The following is a 23160-nucleotide window of genomic DNA, read 5'->3' as shown; positions in this document are numbered from 1 at the left end:
AGACTCCAGCTCCCAGCTCTCCAGCTTTGGCATCTACTATCTGCTCTCTTTTTCCATTGTTCGCATTACAGAGAAGCAGATTTCTTTCAATAAATAATTGCACCCAGCTCAGTCGCACCACAGATCATACCGAACATTTCCAGCAGAGATTCACTTCCAGGTAACAGTCACTCCGAGTTGCAACGCTGCTTATCATACCTATAACAAATCTGATTTTGAAATAAATTGACACAAGAAACAGTAGTTAATTCTTCTTCATTATCTGGGTAATATCACAAACTGTAAGCTTTAACTTTTAGACAGAATCCTTAAGGTAATCAGTAACAAAAATTTGTTTACTCGGTGGTCCTATTTATAAGCAAAACTGTGGCACTTGATGGCCTGTGGCTCACTACTACAAACTGATAATTTTGTAAGTTCAAGCATTAAAAAAAACAAACCAAACTTCATTCCAGGACAGCCAAGCAATACGTAACAAGTAATCTCCCCCCACACCTTTATTAAGGCATCAAGAAAATGACAGCTGATAGAAAAACCGAGCTGAATGTAGTAACCAGCAAGAGTTAAACTGTTTAAAAAAATGCTGAAGATGAGAAGTGGCGTCCCAAATAACCTGCTTCCTTCCCCTTCACCCCGGCAAACAACTGGGTGCTGCGCAGTGACGCTGGCTGCCAGGCGATGGGGCGGGCAGCTGCTGCTGGCTGGAGTTTGCTGCTAGCCGGGCTGCTCACCTCCTCGTGATGGCCCTTTGGGCGAGAGTCTTGGCGCGAGCCTCCAACCAGCCCTAGAATCACCCCCTCAAACCACAGCATTGAGCTAAAGAGACTTCCACTTGCAAAACCCGCAATACTAAGACTCATCAAATGAGGCTTAGCATCACAACGCTGTGTTGTAACGTCAGAAGCAAAGAGAGCCCAAGCCTTCGTCACCTAGAGCGGCAGGAACAGGATAGCCCCGATGACAGACAACTCAAGCAACAGAACGGATGCAAAAGCATGGGTAGAAAACGAGCACCTGAGCCATTTTCTCCAGGACCAATTTAGACCCAGGACAGCCGATCAGCTGCAGCTCGGCCTTAGCCTTGCCAGGCTGCCCTGCATTCACAAAGTACCCTGCGCAAGCTATATAAAGCCAGGCCAAACCTGACTTGGCTCTGCACAGCACCAGCTTCTGCATTTCTCCAGCCGTTTCACACCTAATTTACAGAGTACATTATCCATCCACGTACTGCTGAGATCTAACCTGAGGAGTGACTAGAATCAAAATCAGTTAATTGATTAATGCTTAAGTGAAACGCAGAAAGCAAACATAACACACTGGAAGACTTTCTGGAAATGCATTATTTTTATTCTGACTCCATTAAGCAGTCCAGTACTTTTGAAGGATTAATGAAAAAGCTATCAAGAAATAATACAGAAGAGGAATGCTGATTCTCTGTGAACACGGCAACACACGATGAAGCGCAGAGACCTTTTCGGTAGCAAACATTCCAAGCCAGGACATTCAAAGAACTACAGGGACACGTGAACTTGCCCACTTGATCCAGAAGCTGAGTTTATTTGACTCTTACGAGACAGAATTTTGGTAATTCCTCCCTGAATCACAGACTTGCTCCCAATACTCCTCAATCAACAATACAGCATAGTCATTATTCTCACAAAATTGACGGTGCATTTTTTCACACCAAGGTTTAGTAAAGAATAGCAAAGTCTGCCTGAACATCCAGAACAGAAAATATTTACTTTCAAATTAATACCAATTCACTTAAAAGAGAATCGGTCAATGAGTGTATATACACATCAGGATTATTTCCACAAACCTCACTTGCTAAGCAGGACACAATGTTTCATTTACAACTGTTGTTTTTCAAATCAGGAACCGAAGACAAGTCCAGGAAAAGCAGCAGTAAATAAGTTTCTAAACAAACAAATTATACGGATACTTTTTAGCAGGACCAGACAAAACATTCTTAAAGTTGCATTTACAAGCCAAAGCTGACCTCGGGCGTCATGTTCAGCATGTATGAGAGAACCTGTGATGATACTGCCCTTAATAATACTACAGAGGCAAATTTTGCACAAGGAAGACGTGCTCTTGAACAAATGTTTTCCAATATATTAGGCATACAGAAGCTTTTTTTCTGCATCAAGAACCACATGTCACATTCCTTAACCTGTTTTTCTTGACCAAATATGCTGTGGACAACCTGCGGAGAATGCCTCTCCACGTTCCACTCCGAGGTTCTCATTTACAGCTTCCACTAGCAATGAAAATTTGTGGATTTCCCCCCACCCCACACCCCCCCCCGAGAATCATGGTCACATTTAGGATCAGCTTTCCTAAGCTCGTGTGCCAAAAAAATACGGGAAGCAATTAGAGACTTTCAACACTAACAGAATCTCCAACAGAGATTTTTACTGACTTTAACCCAAGCTCAGATCCAGAGCCCCCAGTAATGCAAGAGCAGGGAGAGCAGGGGATGACACGCAGCAGGAGGGGCTGTATAAGATGCACTAGAATCTGATAAATGAGACCAGTCACCAGTTTTGTGAAAACACACGTGGAACAAAAGCAGTAATTCCATATTTACCAGGCCTTCCCAGAACTCCTTATGCGTAAAAGACTGGTAAAATGAAGTAAGATCTATTTGACTGTACATCCCCACATCAGTGTTTCAGGGGGGTGGGGGGGGTACTTCACTCGCGACTCGGACAGACCTGCAGCCCCTTCTCCCAAGGGCAGGTCACATTAACGACATAACCCCAGAGGGAATCACCGTCCCGCCAGATATCAACCGCACGTACACTTGTATTGTATCAAGTCCATACCTCCTCTCCACATACACGTACCCTCAGATCTGTTCACCCACTCAGGAGCTATGACAGGCAAAGGTCCACAAAAATACACAATGCTTTCAACCTCTTCCCAATGCTGCAGCAGCTCTACTGAACCCTTGGCCATACCTCCAATCATCGGGTTTCTCCAGATCTTTCAGTTCTGAAGAGTGACCGCTGACCAACTGCTCAAACATGTCCCTTCAACGGATCTTAAAATTATTTTAAATGCTTAAAGACAACGCCTCAGTCTCTTATTTGGATGCTATAAAATGTTCTTGAGGCTTTCTTTGGGAAAGTCCAGTTAGCAAAGGCAACAGCCTCTAACAGCATCCAACCCTTAAAAGAGGCCCAAGTCCCAGCCCTACATCCAAGACCCAAACTATAAACCATCTCTCTGAGCGTAATGAGATTAACCAAACATTTAAGACTGGACACATTTAATTCTTTGTACTCCATAGATTACAGAACAATTAAGAGGCTGGAAACAGAAAATTGGCTTAAGCTGAAGTTACACATTTGGGTGGGCAGAAGGCTTTTGTCCACAAGAAAGCATTTAAATATCGTAACATATTTTAAATAGATTTATATTGGATTAAACATAGAATTTTAAATAGACTCTTATTGCCATAAAAGACACGCTTTATGTATGGGTAACTAGATCCCCAGATGTAAAAATACCCCCCAGATTCCCCACACAGAATGTGCTTGCTCTTGATCATCTGGCTGTCTCAAACTCTTCAAGTTGTAAAACTTTAGACCACTACAATTAATTAAATAGAATTCAGAATATAATTTTGTAGTATTGTCTTTACAGTTAAACACAATACTGGCAAACGCTTACCAGGCTACACATGCTAAGGGGTTCATGTGATAATCGTAATGCTAATGTGTAATCTAATTCCCATTCACTCTGATTGATACGAACCATCCTACGGAAGCCTCACGTATCCATTTTAAGGCAGTGGGAAGGACCCCATTTTTCCTGACCTGAATCACTGTTTGGGCTAAACTCAGGCATTTCTTTTTTTTTTCTTGCATTAAACAGGATCAGTCTTCACACATAGTTAAAGATGCCTGGGGTAACACAGTCCTTTGCGATCTCAGCAACTGGCCCTATCATTCCCTGTGATAGTCTTGCTGAAAAAAATAAGATCAACCAAATCTCCCCCTGCCCTTCCAGCTGTGGGAGAAACAGATCAGCTTATTCTTTACTTCAGAAGAAAGGCCCTGCAAAGGTCAACCTTTCATATGAAATACAGATCATTAACACTGAATGTAGAACTACTTAGATTCTTGCTTTTTGTTTGTATAACTGGGATTCCATTGTACCTATTCACGATGCTCTATACTTTATATATTATATATATACACATACATGCGCACCCCCCAATAATTTGTTTCTGAAGCTAATTTATAATGGAAGGCTTGCTTATTGAATCAGAAAGCCACCCAATGCTCAGTTGTTGTTCTTATTCTCCAAGTATTACAGTCATGAGACAAACTGCGATTCATCAAACAAGCTTTGCTGTAGCCTGCTCTGAACAAAAAAAAAACCCCAACAATAAACCACACAGTGTGGATGGGAAAATGTAGGTGCAGAGTGCCAGCTGCCTAACTGGTAAGTGTTATTTATTTTTACCACAAGCCACAGTTATGCTAGCTGTCCCATTGAGGGAGACAGTCTTCTGAAGACTGTTACTTCTCTTCCAGAACTAGACCAAAAACTCATATTGCAGCATCTAAGCCTACGCAGTTTCCACGCAGTGCTCTAAATTGTTTAGTCTAGGGCTGGGTCTACACCAACCTAAGCAACAGCCTACCACACCACCCTTACTTCAAACATACCTTACATAGAGAAAAGGACTGATGAGTTATATCAGTCCTCATTGCAAAATAGCAATACTGACAGATAAAAAATGGCATTATTTGTGGGAAGGAGAGGAGGTGTGGGCTGCAATCATCTCGAATCAGACCAGTTAAGTCACACTGTGCCACCTGACGCTACACCACCAGGTGCTGTAAAAGCCAGCCTGGCCCAGGCTTGTAAACCCCATAGCCTACAGAAGCCCCTACAAATAAAAAAAAAATAATAGAAAAAGAACTAAAAAACAAATAGGCTTTAAAAGTTGACATAGAGCTTCCAAAAGTTACCAAAGCACAGTATTTTTACTTAAATTCCTGAATGATGTGAAGATAATAAAATTTTTTTCCTGAATCAAAACCCATTTAAGCAAAACTCATGGCGAACAGCTCAATGTTTTGTTTTTACATTTTGAGACTGTGTTAAGAATAAAATTGCGTCCTTTGAACAGGACATAATACCTGCTGACTCTTAAGATAAAGGAGAATATGAGGAGTTTCTAGAGAAAGAGATCTGGGGGCTGGGGGACACGAGCATCACAGCACTACTACAGAGCACAGACAAAAAAAATTTCCCAAGCCAATACAGGAAAATTCCAGAGTTTGGAAAGCACCTTAACATGGAAATAAGCATCCTTGTATTTTGTTAGTACAAAAATATCACCGAATCAGAGCTTGACTTCCCTGGCTGATGACAGTTAACTGATGAAAGCTGATGTTATGGAAAACTGTCATCAAGTTTCATAAAAATGTACCTGGAAACGTGGTTACTAGGGTATTAAAAGCTTGGGAGAGGGAGGTTGGGATGGAAGGCTCACACTACCAAAGTGAAAATACAAAAATTTTGACCCCCTGACCTTATATGCAATGCAACATTTGGGAAAGAGACACAGCTACAGCCAGGAGGGCAGGAACAAAACCACGTTACTGGTAGGCTGCCATGGAGGATGACTGCTACTACTCTAACTTTTATCTTACAATCTTGTGAGAGCAAGTTGTGAAGGGTGTTTTGCCTCCACATCTCTTGAATGACTAGCATTTAAGGATTTTACTTTTCTGATCTCAGGGACTACCAGCTAAGGCCTGGAACACTGTAAAACATTTCTGTCGGACAGGCTTTCATTCCATACCGAGGAGGTACAGCAGAAGGACCTAATCTGAAGTAGGGTCCTCCCCCCGATAAGGCAGTACGCTACTGTGTGTCAAAACAACGCCACTAACATTTGAGATTCAACCTCTCCCATATCCATTACTCCCTGTAACCCGCTCATCAGAACAACCCGCTTGGAAGAGCATGTTTCACTAGATCTTCCTGTGAGTCAGGGCCAGAGAGAGATATACACACTCAAAAGGGAGACTTAAAAATATATAGCAATCAAAGATCCCCCAACACTTTCATGTACTACTCCTTGGCTGGAAATGAAGCTCAGTAATGTAGAGAATTTACGATTTATATTGACAGCACAAAATAACTTTTTGTCCCAGAGACAGACTGAATGGAACCATACCCATTTGCTTTCATGCAAACTCTCACACGGTGAGTTACATGCAAACACAACACGTAACAGAAAGGCTATGTGTACTGGAAGACATTTGACTTCTCATTCACCAACGTGTCCAAGTCCTAATTAGAATAAAATCATTTAGTTTCCGAGTCTCTGAAAGGGCACAGCCATGCTAAATGATGAGCACCCCAAAGCCAAGCTACTACCTTGAGAAATGCTTTAGCTTTACTGGTTTGCACTCACCTTCTCCATTTTTACAGACTCGCTGCAGGAATAGCATCCAAACAATTATAATTTGTGACCTTTTAACAAAATGGTAATTTCTTAGACTAGTTCTTTTATATTCCATCCCTTGTTCTTCCAAATAGAGCTGCCTAAAAATACTTGAAAAACTAAACGTTCCCAGTGACAATTCCGATCATGTCATTCTTTGCACATGAACATTAGAAGATGCAACAACAGCAAAAAACTCTAGTTACTCTTATAACTTCAAGACTAAATCCTAAATATAGTAAGTTTTCAAACTGTCTTTCCTAAAATTCAAATAATATGTTCATCGCTTTAACCAACAGCTAGCAAAGTACAACTTGTATTGTGCTGCAGGCCATAAAGTGAATGTTCTTTATCTGAATCACGGATGGATGAAGATGCAAAGTAGTTTTTGAAAATTTCTAACAGTTCTGACACTACTGTGTGCTCCTCGTTACAAGTCACCCCTAACTATTTATCAGACCTACTGCAGACCTTTTACTACCTTCATAAAGATATTTTTCATCAGTTCTTCATATCTTTATACCTAACCACAGGAAACTGCGTAGAATGTGGGCAGAAGCCCCAGATGAAAAAAAGGGAGCTGGGGTAAGAGAAGGACCACAGCAGCTGCTTCAGTCGGGCTGGGGAGGCTGTGGTTTAAAAGCAACACTGAATAATGAGTTTTGTCTTTAGCACAGCACTCAGGTGATGCTTTCTTATTATTCACCTATCCAAAGTAACCATTCTCCTATATAAAAAAAGAAGTTCCCAAGTAAGGGGAAATTATTAGAAGCCCCCCCTCCTCTTCTCCATCTTAGATTGATGCATCTCCACCAGCACTGCTTCCAGTACTTCACAGCAGAGAGCTGTATTTTACTTGTGAATCCGATGGAATTCTTCATTTCTCTACCCCAAATGAAGCCTCCCCCCAAAACTAAACTGTTGTTATACCCAAGACTGGATATTGCCAACATGTGCGAAGTGGCTTTAACATCCAGTGCCTCAAACAAGTTAGAAACAGGGCTTTTAGACTCATGTCTGGAGAGTATTCGGGAGGTTTGGTTTTTTATTAAACAGGTTGTGCATACTTGCCTGTGGCAGTCTTTGTAAGTTCTGTAAATTTAGACACTGCTTTTACAATTGGGCAAAAAAAAGTTTCAATTATGAAGAGATTTCAATATTTAAAAATCTTTTCAATTTGACTTTCTAAAAAATATATTACCAGCTTTAAAGTCAGTCTTTACACACATAGCACTACAGAACAAAATACTGTGTGCCGAGATGCAAATGCAGGTCTACAACGTGACCATAGGTACATTATTTTATTGCACTGTGAACACCAGCCTTCAGCAAATGTCCCTGACATCTGACCGTGCAACTACCTAGAGGAACCATCACGACTGCAAACTCTGCCTACTCCTATGAGCAATGAATTTTCTATACGGCATGTGAAGGGGCAAGGACAGCCTACAATCAATTCTGGAGCTTCCCAAATGATCCAGGAAGCCATGGCAGAGGTGAAAATGTAGATAGCCTGTCACTACTTGCAACAAAGTCTTGCAGAAGCAGGAGCAGACAGAGCCCTGACCTTTCTGCAAGCTGCCGTGGCTCAAACGTACAGGTAAGGCAACATCAGACATAAGTGACTGCTGCTGTTTTCAAAGACCTGACACTTTATACTTCAAAAGCTAAAGCCTCTGTTGCTACCAAAGCCCTTTGTTAAGATTTTCTTTCTCTCCTTTCTTCAGATACTGTTTGCTGTGGGATAACAGAAGCAGCTTCCAACTTAGGGGACTCCTCAAAGGACTCTAGGAAACACCTGGAGAGCCTGCAAGATGCTGGACACTAATACCAGGGTACGAAACACCTACACTGCGACAAAGATGATGGTAAACAAGATGCCCATGCTCGGCTGTGCAATTAAGTGTCCCAGAACTAGAAATGCCAGCTAGACACCCAGAGCCATTTAGCTTGCAATCACACAGGAATTACTTGTGAGCCCACTTGTGAGATGCCATCCTTACAGAAAAGCATCCAGTTAAATGGCAAAGTGAGCATGAACTTTGCCGGCAGCTCTCAGGACTCCCTAAATACCTCCTCGTGAATTAACACCACATACAGTCTAAAACACCATCAATAAGACCTTTAAATAACAGCATTCCACTAATTCTTCCAATGCACGTTTTGCATATGTCCATATGTACAGAGAATTTGCAGGAATATATGAAAAATGAGTAAAATAAAGCTAAGATGACATGCGTTGCAACACAGGATTTTTCTTTTTAACTATGAGGAAGAATCAAACCAATATTTCTGTGATTTGTTTTTGCACTATTTAAAATGGTTTTTGTACTCCTTCCTCTTGAAATAAGCCAAACAATAGTTACCTCATCGCAACATTTTTCAAACACTTATCACTATGCACTGCTGATAAAGAAGCTTTCATCCTATAAGCACTGCAACTTTTCCTCTCAAAGCAAGATATAAGCGGAGGCTGTGTCACTATTCGCATAACAGAATTACAGAAGTTTTCAGAGCAGTTTACCAAAAATTCAAAAAATATATTATTTCCTCAAAGCAAAAATAATACATTGCATTTGGAAGATGTTTGCTCTTAGTGCTGAGCAACCCTTGTTATATACCTGAAGGGGTTTCTTAAGCACGCCAATCTCCCCAGCAACTCTGGGCTCTAACTACGCCGATCAAATCAGCTTCACACGTGTTTAAAAAATGGAATGCAAAAAACAAAGGTAGAGTCTTAGTGTATCAACAGCTTCTTCTGATTTCATAGACAACATTGAAAGAATGAGCACTGAAAATCCTGGCCATACATTAAGGCAATTCTTACACCCAAACAATTTGATAATGTAACATTGTGTATGAAGCCACTTCTTTCATAAATTATGATCTAAACAGAAGACTAGTCAATTCACCAAAAGATATCAAAGATATCCCTTTATTACAAATGATCCAAGTATCCCCCTTGAGGCTATGGCTATCAGAAAGCATTTAGTTAGCTCCCAAGCCAATATTTTTCATATCTGTTCTATTATGAAAGTGTAACACATTTTCAATAACTTTTAGCTTCGCTATACAGAGCAACACATAATTTCCCAGAACCCTTTGGAAAATCTGACATGCGAAATGATTCTCTCGTCAACTCGTGTATTATTAAGATGAAAAAACGTATATCAGATCAGTTGATCATTGACGGGAACGGCAAAGTATTGGGAGCTTCAGGACAGATGGACGAACTTCAGGTCATATAAAATACTACCAAGGCTGTATTTGAAGAAAAATGTGAAAGTTCGTGAAAGCACCCCGGGTGAAAATACTTTGTGTTGCTAAGAAACATCATCCCTGATGATGGATGAATTAAATTGTCTCAGTTAGTGGAGCCAACTCCAGGCATCCTTCGTTTATTAGTAGAATGTTTTCTTGTACTGGTAATTTGTTTCACCAGCTACATAAAAATAAAAAGCCCTACCTTCAAATGAAACTGAGAATTTCAAACGTGCGTAATTAACGCTTGAAAACAGAGTTCACATCTTGAACAAAATGTAACAACTACATTTTCAAAGTTTACATTTTTAAATGTAATATTAAAGACATGCAAACGATTAAGAACTTATTTTAGGGTAGTCTGCAGTGAAGTACCCTGTTCAACTTCCAAAATTACTCTATGTACAATCCAGTGATGAATAAAACTCTTCAAATATTTCTGAATACTTAACAACATAAATATTCAGGTAAACACATTTTAAACATCACTGAAAGAAAAGCACATTCATTTGTCACGTATTGTGATGATGACACCAACATAAAAACTAAGCACAAAGGAAATAATGCAAACCACCTGCTTTTCTCATTTGGAGGTTGTCTTCATGTTTCATCCAGTTCCTCTTTTAATCTATTACTTACAGGCTGCTTCTTCTGCAGAACATATTCATGAACTTGCAGCAGTATATCTTTCCATTTCTGAAGTATGTGTTTTCTGTTGAACACCCACAGAGCATACCTGGCTCTGCATGCCACGCACTTAATGCCATGGCATAAAGCAAAGTCCTTTCAAATAGATTATAGTTGGAGCAGAGGAAGGCCACCCCTGGCCTCTTCCCACAGGCTGCATGACAGGCCAGAGGAGCTCTCCTGAAAGGGGAAAGAAAAGCAAGCACATCTCACCTGGCACGGCCTTCGAGAGCACGATGCAACAGCAGAGACGAAGCACGGCAAGCGGGGAGCCCCGACATAGGCAGGAGAGTCCTGAGATCAGAAAGTAGACATACAACAGCTGCTCAGAGATGATAGAAAAGGGCAGAGTTTTCTTAATAACCCAGAGAGGAATATGCAGAATTTTATGTCACCCAGAAACCAACGCAGTTGCTGCACTGAGAATAAACCAAGGGCAAAGACCCATTTTGTGAGAACACAGCTGGCAAAGGGGAGAATAATTAAAGAAAATGTATTTTAATTTGTGCGACGGCAAGGCCTTGGGGTTTTTCTTCCTATTATTCTAGACTATGTTCTAATGAAGATTACAAGTTAGAAGTCCCAAGTTTTAGTACAGCAGAGTTCAATTCAAGGAAAAAGGTGAAAAAAACCCTCTATAAACTGTTCTTTGGATCCCATCACAGCTTCTAAGTTAGAAAGTACCATGCACAGTTACGTGGTGAGGCCACATACTCAGCTAGTCAATACACAGAGGCAATCAGAGAGGCTCTTCTTCCCAAGTAACGCCACCACAGAGAAGAGTTACTACCAGAGAGTGTGAGAAGTAGTATTTAATAATGATACCAATTTGGCTGCACTACAGGAGATGTGCTTCCTGTGGGCCTAATAAGGAAGAGCTTTACAATCTAAGCAGAAACATTTCAAAACCTCAGAGGACATGTCTTATCTGCACCACTTCTGCTTCTGGAATCCCAGAAATCCTGAAGACAGAAGGCAGATCAGACTGCAGCTTTCCTAGGCACAGATGTTGCAATCACATCTGCCTTAACTGTAAGCCACGGTCCTTGCTACTTTCCGACTCTTCTAGCAGCATCTCTTAGTTGCTTTGTTTTTGGAAACATCAATGCAGAGGATAAGATAAAGTGTTTCTGATCACATCAGGTATACTAAAACACTAACATAAAAGAAAAATGCCTGCAGATTATGTTCCAAGCAAATAGCATGAAAGAAAAGGTTTTGAAGTAGAGATACCCTTTCTTCCCCTTCTCTCTTGTCTACATGACTCACAAAATAGCACTTACTTCAAATAATGAGATCTGTTTGATCAAATATTTTTTTAAGGTGTTGATCTAGCAGCCATGAAGAATGACCATTTGTGCATGAATGCACCCCAAGTTACTCGGACACAGAAGCATGCACATGTATATTTATCCAATTAATTACAGGTGATTTTTACACACCACTCTGAGGAACTGAACCACCACCAACGCGGGTGCGCAGATCCATGTAAACGTTCTCCAACTTTTTTCTTTTATCTCACTAAACACCTATAGCTACAAGATATCTGACTTAATTCACCCAGTTCCAGGCCCCCCAGTACAAGATGGGCATGGATGCACCCAGGCAAGACCAGCAAACACCCCACAGACGATGGAGGGGTCAGAGCACAACCCAGCCATCCTGCGACTCCATCTCCAAAGGTCGAGTCTGCATTAAGGTACAGGTTTGCAGGACTCAGACTATAATAAGCGTCTTCCTTTTAGCCCTCACACTGTAATCTAGGCAGAATTTTCAGTGCAGGATTATTTAATGTTTTCATCTATTGCTTGGATGATGAACGACGTACTTGCAAAAGTTGGTAGTTACCTGGGAAGGACTGCAAGCGTTCTGGGAAGCAGAGTTAGAATACTAAAAAATAGGACTAAGTGATTAATAGCAGAACTGAAACTGTGGTTTTAATTTTCACTTTTTGCATTCAATTCAGCATTAATACAAATTTGTATTAACAGAAGCATCATATGCAAAAGACGGCAAGATTTATTCTGTCCATCACTGGTACTGAGTGACTAAGGTTGTACATTATGCTCTGGTCTGGACACACAGATGTAGGAAACCCAGAAAAGCTCAGAAGAAAACCTAAGCAATCAAGGCAAGTTAAACAGGCTTGATGAGTACAGAAAAAAAAAAAAAAAGATGAGTAAAGAAGGGAGGTGCAGGCTTCAAAATAGGTTAACAGCGGTGACAAAAGTTATGCTCACATCCCACTGCTGCAATATTCACTGCACGGGGAAAAAAAACCCCAAACAAAAAAGAGAAGCTGCTTAACGAGTTAGGGAAAAAAGTCTGAATAGTATTAGAGGAAATACACTATCTCTAGGAAGAGTTAAACAACAGATTAGGTTATGGAGGGGTTACACAAATCGTCACTGATTGTTTTTAAGACCTAGTAAGATGAACATGTCAGAAAACGTCTACACATATATATCTGGCTTTATGACAAACACTGTATGCTCACTCATACAGTGCAGGGCCTCAGCGTAGAGTGGATGACCTCCCAAGATCTGTGTTTTCTTTTCTAAACCTAAAGGCTGTACGAATTTAGGCTCCTGCCAGGCAAATCAGCAGGTGACTTGACTGCTCCTTAGAGCTCCAAGTAGGCTTTTGATATCTCTTTCTTCTAAAAAGCCAAGGCAGTCTGTGATTGACAATTTGCTATCACATCAAGCATGCTACCTTAAATATGAAGTACTCTGAATGATCCACTGGGGAAATAAAGTCAAAGTACAGAGAAAGCAACAGCAACCGATCCCGGGATGCCAGTCCCGAGAAGGAAATCAAATTGGGGAAATTGGGCAAGGATGCACATCCCATTAGAACCTAGAAATACAGGTGGTTATTTTTGTTTCTAGCACCTACAATAAATAAGCCTTAACAAAAAGAAGTATTTAATAAAGTACTTAGAGAAATAAGGAGGGAAGGTTTGACGTTTCTGAGCTTATTTTCACAGTGGTATGAAAGGAAATGAGGTAGAGTCAGAGCTAATTCTCCTTATATAATTTCACATGGAATGATTAGTTCTGCCCCAACAGTAACAGCTTTCCAGAGGGTCCTACTTGTCGCCAAGATTGCATACAGATGCTGTAACTGTAGCTTCCCTATTCTCCACTGACAACCAACTTAAAAGGCCAATATAATATTCATTTTACTATAGAATGAAATTCACAGCATGAACAGTAAAATAATGTCACAGCTACCATGAAACTGCTGTTGCATGTTGGGGGTTGTGACTTTTAAAAGTTTAATCATGAAACAGATTCATAAAGAGGAACATGCAAAGCAGCTTTCTGCTTTAGCCATGTCCACAGTCGTCGCCTGAGAGCTGTGGTCTGACAACGACAGGGCAAAGGCATGGCGGAGCATTCATGTCACATGCCCCTGACGGTTTTTGGTTTTTTTTAGAAGGCAGGTTTTCAATCTTTACTGTGCTGAATGCCCCCTTCTCTCAAGCCTGATTAGGAAAGACATTCCACATTCATGGGGCTGCTGAAGGTGGTGGAATTCCATAAGTCACCTGGGTCGCTTCTGGGTGAAATACCAATTACCAGCAATTCATCTCAACAAGGCCAACAAAAAAAAGCCCCACAAGAGACATCACTCAGCCCAACGGTGAACACATCACACGGATAATCCTAAAACTCTTTGCAAAAACTTGTAATAGCTATTAGGACTTTTGTAAAGCACTGCAGTGTTTTGTATTTAATCCCTGAATAGACGCTGGTAGAAAAGCCATATTCAATTCCAAAATTGCTACTGCAAGTTCCAGCTCAGCTACTACTATTCCTTTAAAATACATACTGTTTTTTAAAGGATATACATAAATATACTTTTTTCCAGGAAGAGATAGCCTACCTTAGTAAATTTAACTATCAGAAAAAACCCTAAATGACTGCCCAGAACAGCATGTCAAATAATGAGAACTTTAAATGCGGATATTTTGCACTTGTTAGCACAACCATTTGTTTTACAAAAGACCTACAGGTTAAATACAAAGCACGCTATTAGTTTTAGGCACAAGAACAACCAATTTTTTATGCCTTGCCAGAAATAATAACTAATTAGGCCAGCACCACCCTACAGTCATTTCCATAAATCCTGCCTTTACATTTAAATCACAACCAAAAAGAAAACTGGCTTAATGATAACAAAAGCATATATTTACTGTTAAAGTTTTCTTAAAGCAAGATCAGGCCAAGAAATTATCCTCTAAAGCCAACAAGAAGATGTTATTGTTTATTTGGAGAACTTGAATTTATCTCAAACCACGCACAAAGTTTACTATATTGAACTGCAATCCAGCAGACAGACAAGGTGAGTGGCAACACTTTCAAGTGGGAAATCACCAAACACAGAATTTCACAGAATACTGACGGATTATTTATTCTGCAAAGTCATTCTACAGCATATGCCCTGTGTAAACCTTGAAAATAATCAGTATAAAAGATGCAGTATGTCGAACTACTTGCTGAATTTTTGTTTTCTGGAATATTTGTATGTAAAGATCAAAGCAGAAAGATACATAGGAAATATGACACTGAGCATCAGATGAGGAGCTGTACTTCAACTAAAAGATTTTAATTTTTAAATGATGGAAATCATGGTGCTTCTGAGAAAGCACTTGTTTAATTATATGCACCAGGCAAGATATTTATTTTTAAAATACCTTATTTTCATAATGCAACGTGGACTTTATACCTATTTTATTTACAAATGTGTCACTCAACAAATAAACCACTATGAAAACAGAATCAAGATCTACATTGTCAAATAATCCAAAATAATGCCATTAATGGGCAACTTCAAGGCTTTTTTTTTTCCTCCAAACCAATCTGGCTGGAAAGAACAGGAAGAGGATATTTTTCTAAGAGCTAGTCCTAGAAATGGAGCTACCTTCACTGCTCTTTCCCCCAAATATTCTGCCGCTACAGTCACACACCATCATTGGTTTATCTAATCACCCCATCCTGCCTCGCCAGCATTCACATACATTTACTCTTGCACATATGCACAGAGGTTTGCAATATTCTGGAAGTTCTTCCATATAATGGCTTTATAACAGGTTTCTATCACATGGGTTTTATCAGGCCTTTAGAGAATGAACCAAAAATCTCAGTTCTCTGAAGAAGGACAAAGCTTCTCTTTGTCTTTTCAGATTGAGAAAAATACCGAATGGCAACAGCGAGGTCCTCATCCTTCATTCCAAGACACTGGACCACTGAATTCTGCCAGGGTGAGTAATGCTCATCATGCAACATCAATTCAGTAAATCTTCCATCCCAGAGAAAGAATAAAAGACTGCCTCATATTAAATATGAATCCAACTACTTAGGCGTGAGCTTAAGGGGTGTGGGATTCCACCCCCCCCACCCCCAAATGACAGCTTCTAATAATGCCTATGAAGGAAATCTTGCCCTCTGGATGGTATTTCATTCATCAAGACCACAATCACCATAAGTTTTCTGTTGCCAGAGGCATGGTCAAAGTAACCTTTTTAAGGACCACTGTTGTACCTCTAAGAGGAAAACATTCCTGTAGTATTTATGGCAGTATCACACTTGCACCATCGAGCGTCATTAACACAGACATCCTGTTACACAAACATGGCATCTGACTGCCCAGAAATAACCTTGGAACAAAGCTGGAAAGCAGCACTTGAAGCCACGCTGGCCGCGCTGTTGTATAGACACAATACATAAAGAGGTTTTCAGATGCAAAACTGATTAAATTCCTCCTTTTTTTATGTCAACATAAACATTTTTCAACAATTCTTTTATAACAATTCAGCGAAACTACGATTCAGAAAAAATAAGGTATGAAGACATTAAGTCCAGTTGCATAAGAAGTGCCAAAGTGAAAACTTCCACTAATCACATACGTATTAAATTTCACACATATGTTTGATTATACCTAAACCTACACACACGCAAATATCTAAATCAAAGTTGTTTATACAGCACTAACTTACTCTGGGATTTATGTGTCTCAACTGTTTGTGTTCTTTCTGTGTTTTATCCCTAACAAATAATTATTCAGGGGAAAAAACGAAACCGCACTTAGTGCCCGGCATTGCCTGCTTTCCTCCAAGTTTTGCATTTCATCGTTAATTTTACATATTGTATTGTTAATTTTAGACATTCCTCCAGTTCTCCTCTGGACATCAAAGAGCTGCTCATACCCAAAATACCCACAATCCAAAGTATTGGCTTTCCAACTTATTGTCATTTATAACTTGAAAAGATCTTTGATTTCTTGCCTACAGGAAATACTGTGGATCAAAAATAAAACATATATATATGCTCCCATATAGACGAGATCCAGGATTTAGGATAATAGACTGTTTGGAGACATGGCTTTCAGATTTAGATTTCATACTCTGTCTGGTGCTTCACACATTTATTTTTACTTTCACATCTGACGTGCAGCAATATGGCTAGCTAAGGTGTACATTTAAGACATACTTTGATATATATCTATTCAGAAGTGAAATTCACGCTGGGGTATGTGTCCTTACAGCACTAAGGCACTGCTTCACCGCTGCTAACTGCACCGCTTACTGATGGCTGGGGGCAGAGGAAGGCAGGCTCTCCAGAGCCCCTCGTTAACAAACCTGCCACCAAAGATTAAGATTATTTTCCTGCTTTACAAACTTGGTAGAGAACATTTCTCACAAAGAAATGGAAAAAAAAAAACAAAAAACCATGGTAGCCAATGTGTTTCTAAAACGCCTGCTGTGTGCGTACCTAACAGCCTCGCCTATCTATTTAGAGTTTGTTCTGCGCTTTCGTATCTTTTTTTTAAAATTAGCAATATTAATAAGTTATGCCACTAGTCCCAGACAATGAGATACTCTGCTCAAGTTAGCAAATCATTTGCCTTGGTTTTGTTACCACTCCCACGACACAATGGCTCATGTCTCAAGCAGCAGTGCACAGCAGCACTCAAATAGAACAGTCCACTTTAAGGTCCCATTATTTATACCAACGGTGTCGAAAAAGCTAACCTTAAAATATATTCTCAGTATATTTCCTTACAACAGAATACACTTCTGTTCACACAGGAATAAGCTTTCATATATGTTATATATGTTTCTTCTGAACGCACAGTTCAGGATCCAATTTATACAGAAACAGCAGCTCTTTAACTGAATTATTTAACCAGGTAAGATCTCAAGACTTTGGACAAGACTTCCTCTCTGCAACTGAAAGAGCTAAGACAAGGGAATATTCCACATAAAACATTTGCTCATCAACAGCTGCAGGAGAAATGTCTTCTCTCAACAGCTCTCCCCAGCTGAACTATATAGGACTGTATTGTATAAACGTATTCTGATCTTATGATGCCAAAACAATGCAGTGTATAAATATTTTTCTTTTCTGGTAAAAATGTCTACCTAGAAATCTCCACCAGCACGGCACATTGCTCTGGGACCATAAACCTTCACCACTCTGATCACAACAGAAAGTAACCGAAGTCCATGATATATATTGGGCCAGAGGCCTGAAGCGTTCAAGGCACGTGGCTCTTCTTTGAGCTACGGGCAACGTCAAACACTGCAGTCGTAGGGTGTAGAAAACATTTATGAAAACCTAAACCAGGAACTTTTTGTTTTCATATTCTCAAATTTTATTGAGCAGAAATGTTTGAGGATCGTTTATTACTTTTACCGGCCACTCTAAAGTGGGCCTCCAGCCAAACAGGTCTTTAAAATATGTCTATATTTTAGTTTTAAAACAACATTAAGGAAGTTGTATAACTTTTACGTTAGAGCCTAAGTGACTTAGCAGCAAAAGTGACACGTTTCAGCTGTAACGCAGGCACTTTGTAAGCTACGAGGACGACTTCCCCAACAGTACCAGCCGCACTTGGTGCTGATCCTGACGCAACAGAGGCATCCACAAGGGTTAATTAACAAGTGTTTAGCTCGTGGCAAATCCCAAAAGACTGAAATTCAGATGATGTTCGCTGGTATCGTATTAGTGACCCACGTGCCAAACGCCTTCCCTCGTTCAGGCCAAATTCTGAGGGACAAGACCGACCCACTATGCGCAGTTCTTGCCTTCACGGGGCTTTACTGTACTACTCTCAGCGCAATAATCGACAGTAGTTGTAAGCATACTACCACAGGAGAACTAAAATTGTGCATTTATCACTGGAGGGAGAAATTTCGTACCACATTTGTAAAGCACCTACACCTTGAGCTGGACAGTGGGTTTGCTTCCAGTGGATTTTACCACTGCTGTTCACTGGCCAGCTAATTATTAGACTGGGAAACTGTTCAGAAAGTTTGTCAAGACTGAGGTATTGCACTACTGAGAATGATCCTCACCTTTTTATATGTGGTCGGCATATAAAACCAAAGAAAAAGCCAGCACTGTATCCAAAAATCCTGCCTTTAATTGATTTATGCAATCTGAATTCATAGCATTTAAACTTATGTCAGAAAGTATTCTTTACGGTGTATTTTACTACATCTGGACTTCCAAGAAAAAAAAAGAAAGGAAGCAAGAAGAATACACTCTACATTAGGTCTTGAAAGGTCCAATTAAAATTCAGTATTGTACTTTGTATGGAAGCTCTTTACATGAAAACCCTGTCATGGTTAAGATTTAAGGTTAACCAGGTTAATAGAGTCCAATAAAATAGCTCCATTTAATTATGCCAAACCATTGTTATAAGCCACACTAAAATCTGCTACTCATCTTTACCTGACTACTGGGCTAAACTCCGAATCACGGTAACGCACACCCACTTCTCACCAATCAGAAAATCCTACCATAAAGTAAACTTCAAACTCTTTCCCCCGCTTCTTTAAAAAAGTGCATGCATTTGCACCTCAAATGGTTTCTTTCCTCCAGTCTGCTACTCCAATCATCACACAGTCATGTGTTAAAAGATTTGTGCAGACCTGCCAAGTCTCATTCAGCCGAGACACACTTTCCTAAAGTTGGGAATCGTTTGCAAAGTGTATTTAAGCGGCTTCTCTGCTACGAAGCGTTCTGTCACACAGCGCTTTTGGCTTAAAATAATAAAAACAAAATCCTAAAACCTAAACGTTTTGAAAAATTGAAGGGTTTTTTTACGTTTTTGTTTTCCTTGTTCTGTAAACACAACACTATGCCACCAGGAAGGTTACAATTTTTTCTGAGAGTTTTACCAGCAGAACTATTTATGCATATTAACGTTTTAATGGCTCTATAGTGACACTTGGAATGAAACTGGGTTCACGTTTTGCAGCTCACTTTGTAACTGGTTACAAAAAGCGGTCCCTGCCCCGCGCACCTTGTAGTTAAAAAAATAAAAGTGTCTTTAGTACATAACCCCACACGCTCATTTCGCATGCTGAGGGCCTCGGGGGGCTGCGGCGGGGCCGGGGGCTGACGCAGGCCGGGCCCGTCCCGCCGGCGGCTCCCCCGCAGCAACCTGCCCCGGGCCGGGCTCAGGGAAGCCGGGCCCAGCCAGGCCGCGCTCCCTTCCCCGGCCGCCCCGCAGCCCCCGGGGGCTGCGCAGGAGGGCGGCGGAGGGCGGCGGGGGCCCCGGAGTGCCGGGGGGCCTGCCCGCACTCCCGCCGCCTGCAGCGGCTCCCCGGGGCCCAGGCGCCATGTTAGGGCCGCCGGGGAAGCGGCGCCCACCCGGTGCCGGCAGCCGCCGCCGCTCCCCGGACAGCCGCCCCTTCCCACGGGGCTCCCCCGCTCCGGAGGCCGCCGCCACGGCCGCGGAGCCATCTTAGGGGGGGAGGGCCGGGGAGACGGCTGCCCCCAGCAGTGCCGCAGGTGCCGGGAGCCGCGGCAGGCGGAGCGCCCAGCCCCGGCTGCCCTCGCCTCCCCCGGGCCAGGCCCAGCCGAACCGAGCCGGGCTCACCGGGCCGGTCCCCCCCCGCCCTTCTCCTCCCGCGGAGCGCCCGCCACCGTCGGCCTTCGGCCCCGTCCGCCTCGCCCGGCCCCGGGCCGAGCGCCCGCCCCGCCGCTCGGCGCTGACCCCTTCCTTCCCTCCCTCCCTCCCTCCCTCCCTCCTGCCTGGCTCGGGCGGCCCCGCTCCTTACCCCACCCAGAGGGAGCTCACCTCCTCCTCCTCCTCCTCACTCCCGCCTGGAGACCGTCGGCACCGACGCGCCGGCGTCCCGGCCCCTCCCTCCCCTCGGCGCGCCGCAGAGCCGGCCTCCCCCCGCCGCCCGCCGGGCCCCCTCCTTCCTCCGCCTGCCGCCCCGGGCCGGGCCCCGCTCGCCCCCGGGCCCGGCGCCGCCCGAGGGACCCACCCCGCCGGCGGGGCGAGGGGCCCGGGCCCGCCCGGCGCCCCTGGGGCAGGAGGCCGGGCAGAGAGAGGCCTCCCCGGCGGGAGCTCCCCCGGCCGGGCCCGGCTGCTGGAGCCGGGAGGGAAAATAAGAAAATTGAGCGGAGCAAAGCGGTGGAAGCGTAGGGCGGGCGGCGGGGCCCTCGCGAAGGCTTCGGCGGTGGGTGGAGGGAATAAATAACAAGGAACCCTTTACTAGGTGGACTGAGTACCAAAAACAAAAACCACCACACCAAAGTTTTTCTGAGAGAAACAGATGTAAGAAGAGAAAATTTAGGGGTGTTATCAGGTATATGCGGGTAGGAGGTGTGTGTTTTTTCCCTGATAAGCCTTCTCAGGTGGGGTATCTCCTGTGGAGGCCGGGCAGGCATTGGCCTCACAGCCAGCCTGTGAGCCCTCTGCTCCCGCCTCAGCAGGTGACAAACCTCTCCGGCTAAACTTTGGAGGAGGAGTGTTTCTCACACGGACTCAGTTTAGTGTGGCATTACCTTTGGTGTGTCAATGTAAACTCTGGGTGTTTTTTTTTTTAATAGGAAGTCAAAATGAGTAATACCTAATGGTGTGATAAAGCAAAATTTCCAGAGTACGGTTGTGACAAGCGTCAAGACCAGTAACTTGAGGAATTATGTATTTTTTCCTACTCTGGCTAATCAGTTATTATGAAAGAGTGCCGAGAAGGCTGATTTGCATGAGAAATACCCTTAGGATAATGCAGCATTTTGTTTCACAATTTTCTAGGTTCAAAAAGCTTAGTAAAGTTGTTTTCCAATAGTTTTCCACTCTCATGCACCTCTGAATTCCTGATACTATCAAGCTATGGAAATGCCAAAATGTCACAAGGCAGGCAGTTCTTCCTGTTGATTTTTTTTCTTTTTTGCCCAGGCAGAAGCGGTAAGACCTGAGAATCTTGTAATATTTATCACTTACATTATAAATAACTTTATAAATATCAGATTTTCGTCTTTCAGACGTTGTCAGACAGGGTGAGAGATGAGGAGACCTTCAGTCCGGCTGAATAATTCGCCCCCGGCGTGTGCTGGAACGCAGACAAACAGGATGTTTTATCCCCAATTTATGGATAGAAAAAATTGAGGCGAGGAAGTGAAGGCATTCATTTTTCAAGTGTAGAAGTGCTCATTTGTAAGCAGGCAATTTAGGCTTGAACTTTTTTTTCCCTTTTTTTTGAGGAAAAGCACCGTGTATATACAGTTCCCATTGAAATTACACTCGAGGCACCCAAGCAGAAAGACTTTGGCCATACTCTTTTGGGGTCCCGCAGCCCTAATCCCATGTTCTAATTGGCCAGTAATCTGTGGACAGATATTGTAACAGTTCCTTTAGAATATTTTTCTACTTCTCACTCATTTGCATACTAATGGCATAAAAATAGGCACTTCCTGCCAGTAATTAGTTGGAGCCCAGAATTTAAAGAAAGAAAAAGACCACAGCATTATGGTAGACGGATGGTACTGAGGAAGCTGCAAAAAAGAGTCACTTCTCTGGCGCTCAGAGAACGCCTTTAATTTAGAGTTCAAGGCTGGCAACTCTGTTACCTCTGTGTGACAGGGATTAACTGTTTGCTTGGCCTAATAACTTTGCCTCTAATGAGCCCCCCCTAACTTTTTTCATAGCAAATCACTCTATCTGTCCTGCACCCAGCCTTGCTGCTGTAAAGGTTTTTCTTTTTTTGCCTTTTTCCCAGAAAGAATAATGCTAGCGGTGAAGCCTGCACCGTGAGCGTAGTTCCTTGTGGAGCACCATGACTCAGACCGGCACAGGCTGCTCAAGGGTTCTTCACCTAATGAGGCGCTGTGCAACTCGTAACCACATCAAGTCATGTGAAGCTCTAGGTTAAAATAGCCTGTTAAGAGCGGGAGAGCTTCGGGTGTATATACGGGGTCAGTTGACTTCTCACATGTAGGTCATAGACTTGAATGCAAACCAAGCTGGTGATCGCTAAAATTTTCCCCGTATGACCGCAACATAGGTAGCTTTTGTTTAACATGTCGGCTTTTTCAGTCAAATACGTAGCTCAAGAGTTCTCCGCGTTGTAGAAATTTCTCCATTGCTGCTCTGCTGGTGGTACCCACGGCAAGGTGAAACATGGAATCCTGGAATTATCCATCCAACCCTGAAAAACAACGATAACTTCAATGACACAGGGAAATTTTATTTTGTTATTTTCATTGCCCTAACTTCTCTGGAGATAAATGTTACAGATTACATTCTCCAGGGCTATCGAACTGACACCTTCAGCAAAGAACTAAATGCAGAAACTCTTCCCATGGTGTCACTTACAAGAAATTTCAGCAGTTACTCTTTGCTATCTATGATCAGACAATACTGATCTCCAGTGATGCAGTTTAAAAGCTCATGAGATGAAACTACACTTAATTATATACCTTTAACTT

The 23160-nt window shown here is 42.3% G+C and overlaps 1 protein-coding gene across 18 annotated transcripts in view; it reads right to left on the bottom strand.

The window, feature by feature from the left end:
* QTMAN (queuosine-tRNA mannosyltransferase) overlaps positions 1-20608 on the bottom strand; it is a 186222-nt gene extending 165614 nt beyond the window's left edge. For 10 of the 18 annotated variants that reach the window (XR_012660580.1, XM_075092792.1, XM_075092793.1 and 7 more), the window contains exons 1-2: positions 20522-20607; positions 10637-10717 (exon numbers count right to left, since the gene is read on the bottom strand). The gene's annotated coding sequence lies outside the window, so the exon portion shown is untranslated. Of the gene's footprint in view, positions 1-10636; positions 10718-20501 lie in introns of all 18 variants that reach the window. The other 8 variants (XR_012660581.1, XM_075092800.1, XM_075092806.1 and 5 more) reach the window with 5 other exon arrangements.
* Positions 20609-23160: the final 2552 nt, after the last annotated feature.

Source organism: Phalacrocorax aristotelis, chromosome 5 (assembly GCF_949628215.1).
Source record: "Phalacrocorax aristotelis chromosome 5, bGulAri2.1, whole genome shotgun sequence".
NCBI lineage: Eukaryota > Metazoa > Chordata > Aves > Suliformes > Phalacrocoracidae > Phalacrocorax > Phalacrocorax aristotelis.
Note: the sequence above shows the minus strand (reverse complement) of the source record. Positions and strands in the feature narration are given on the sequence as shown.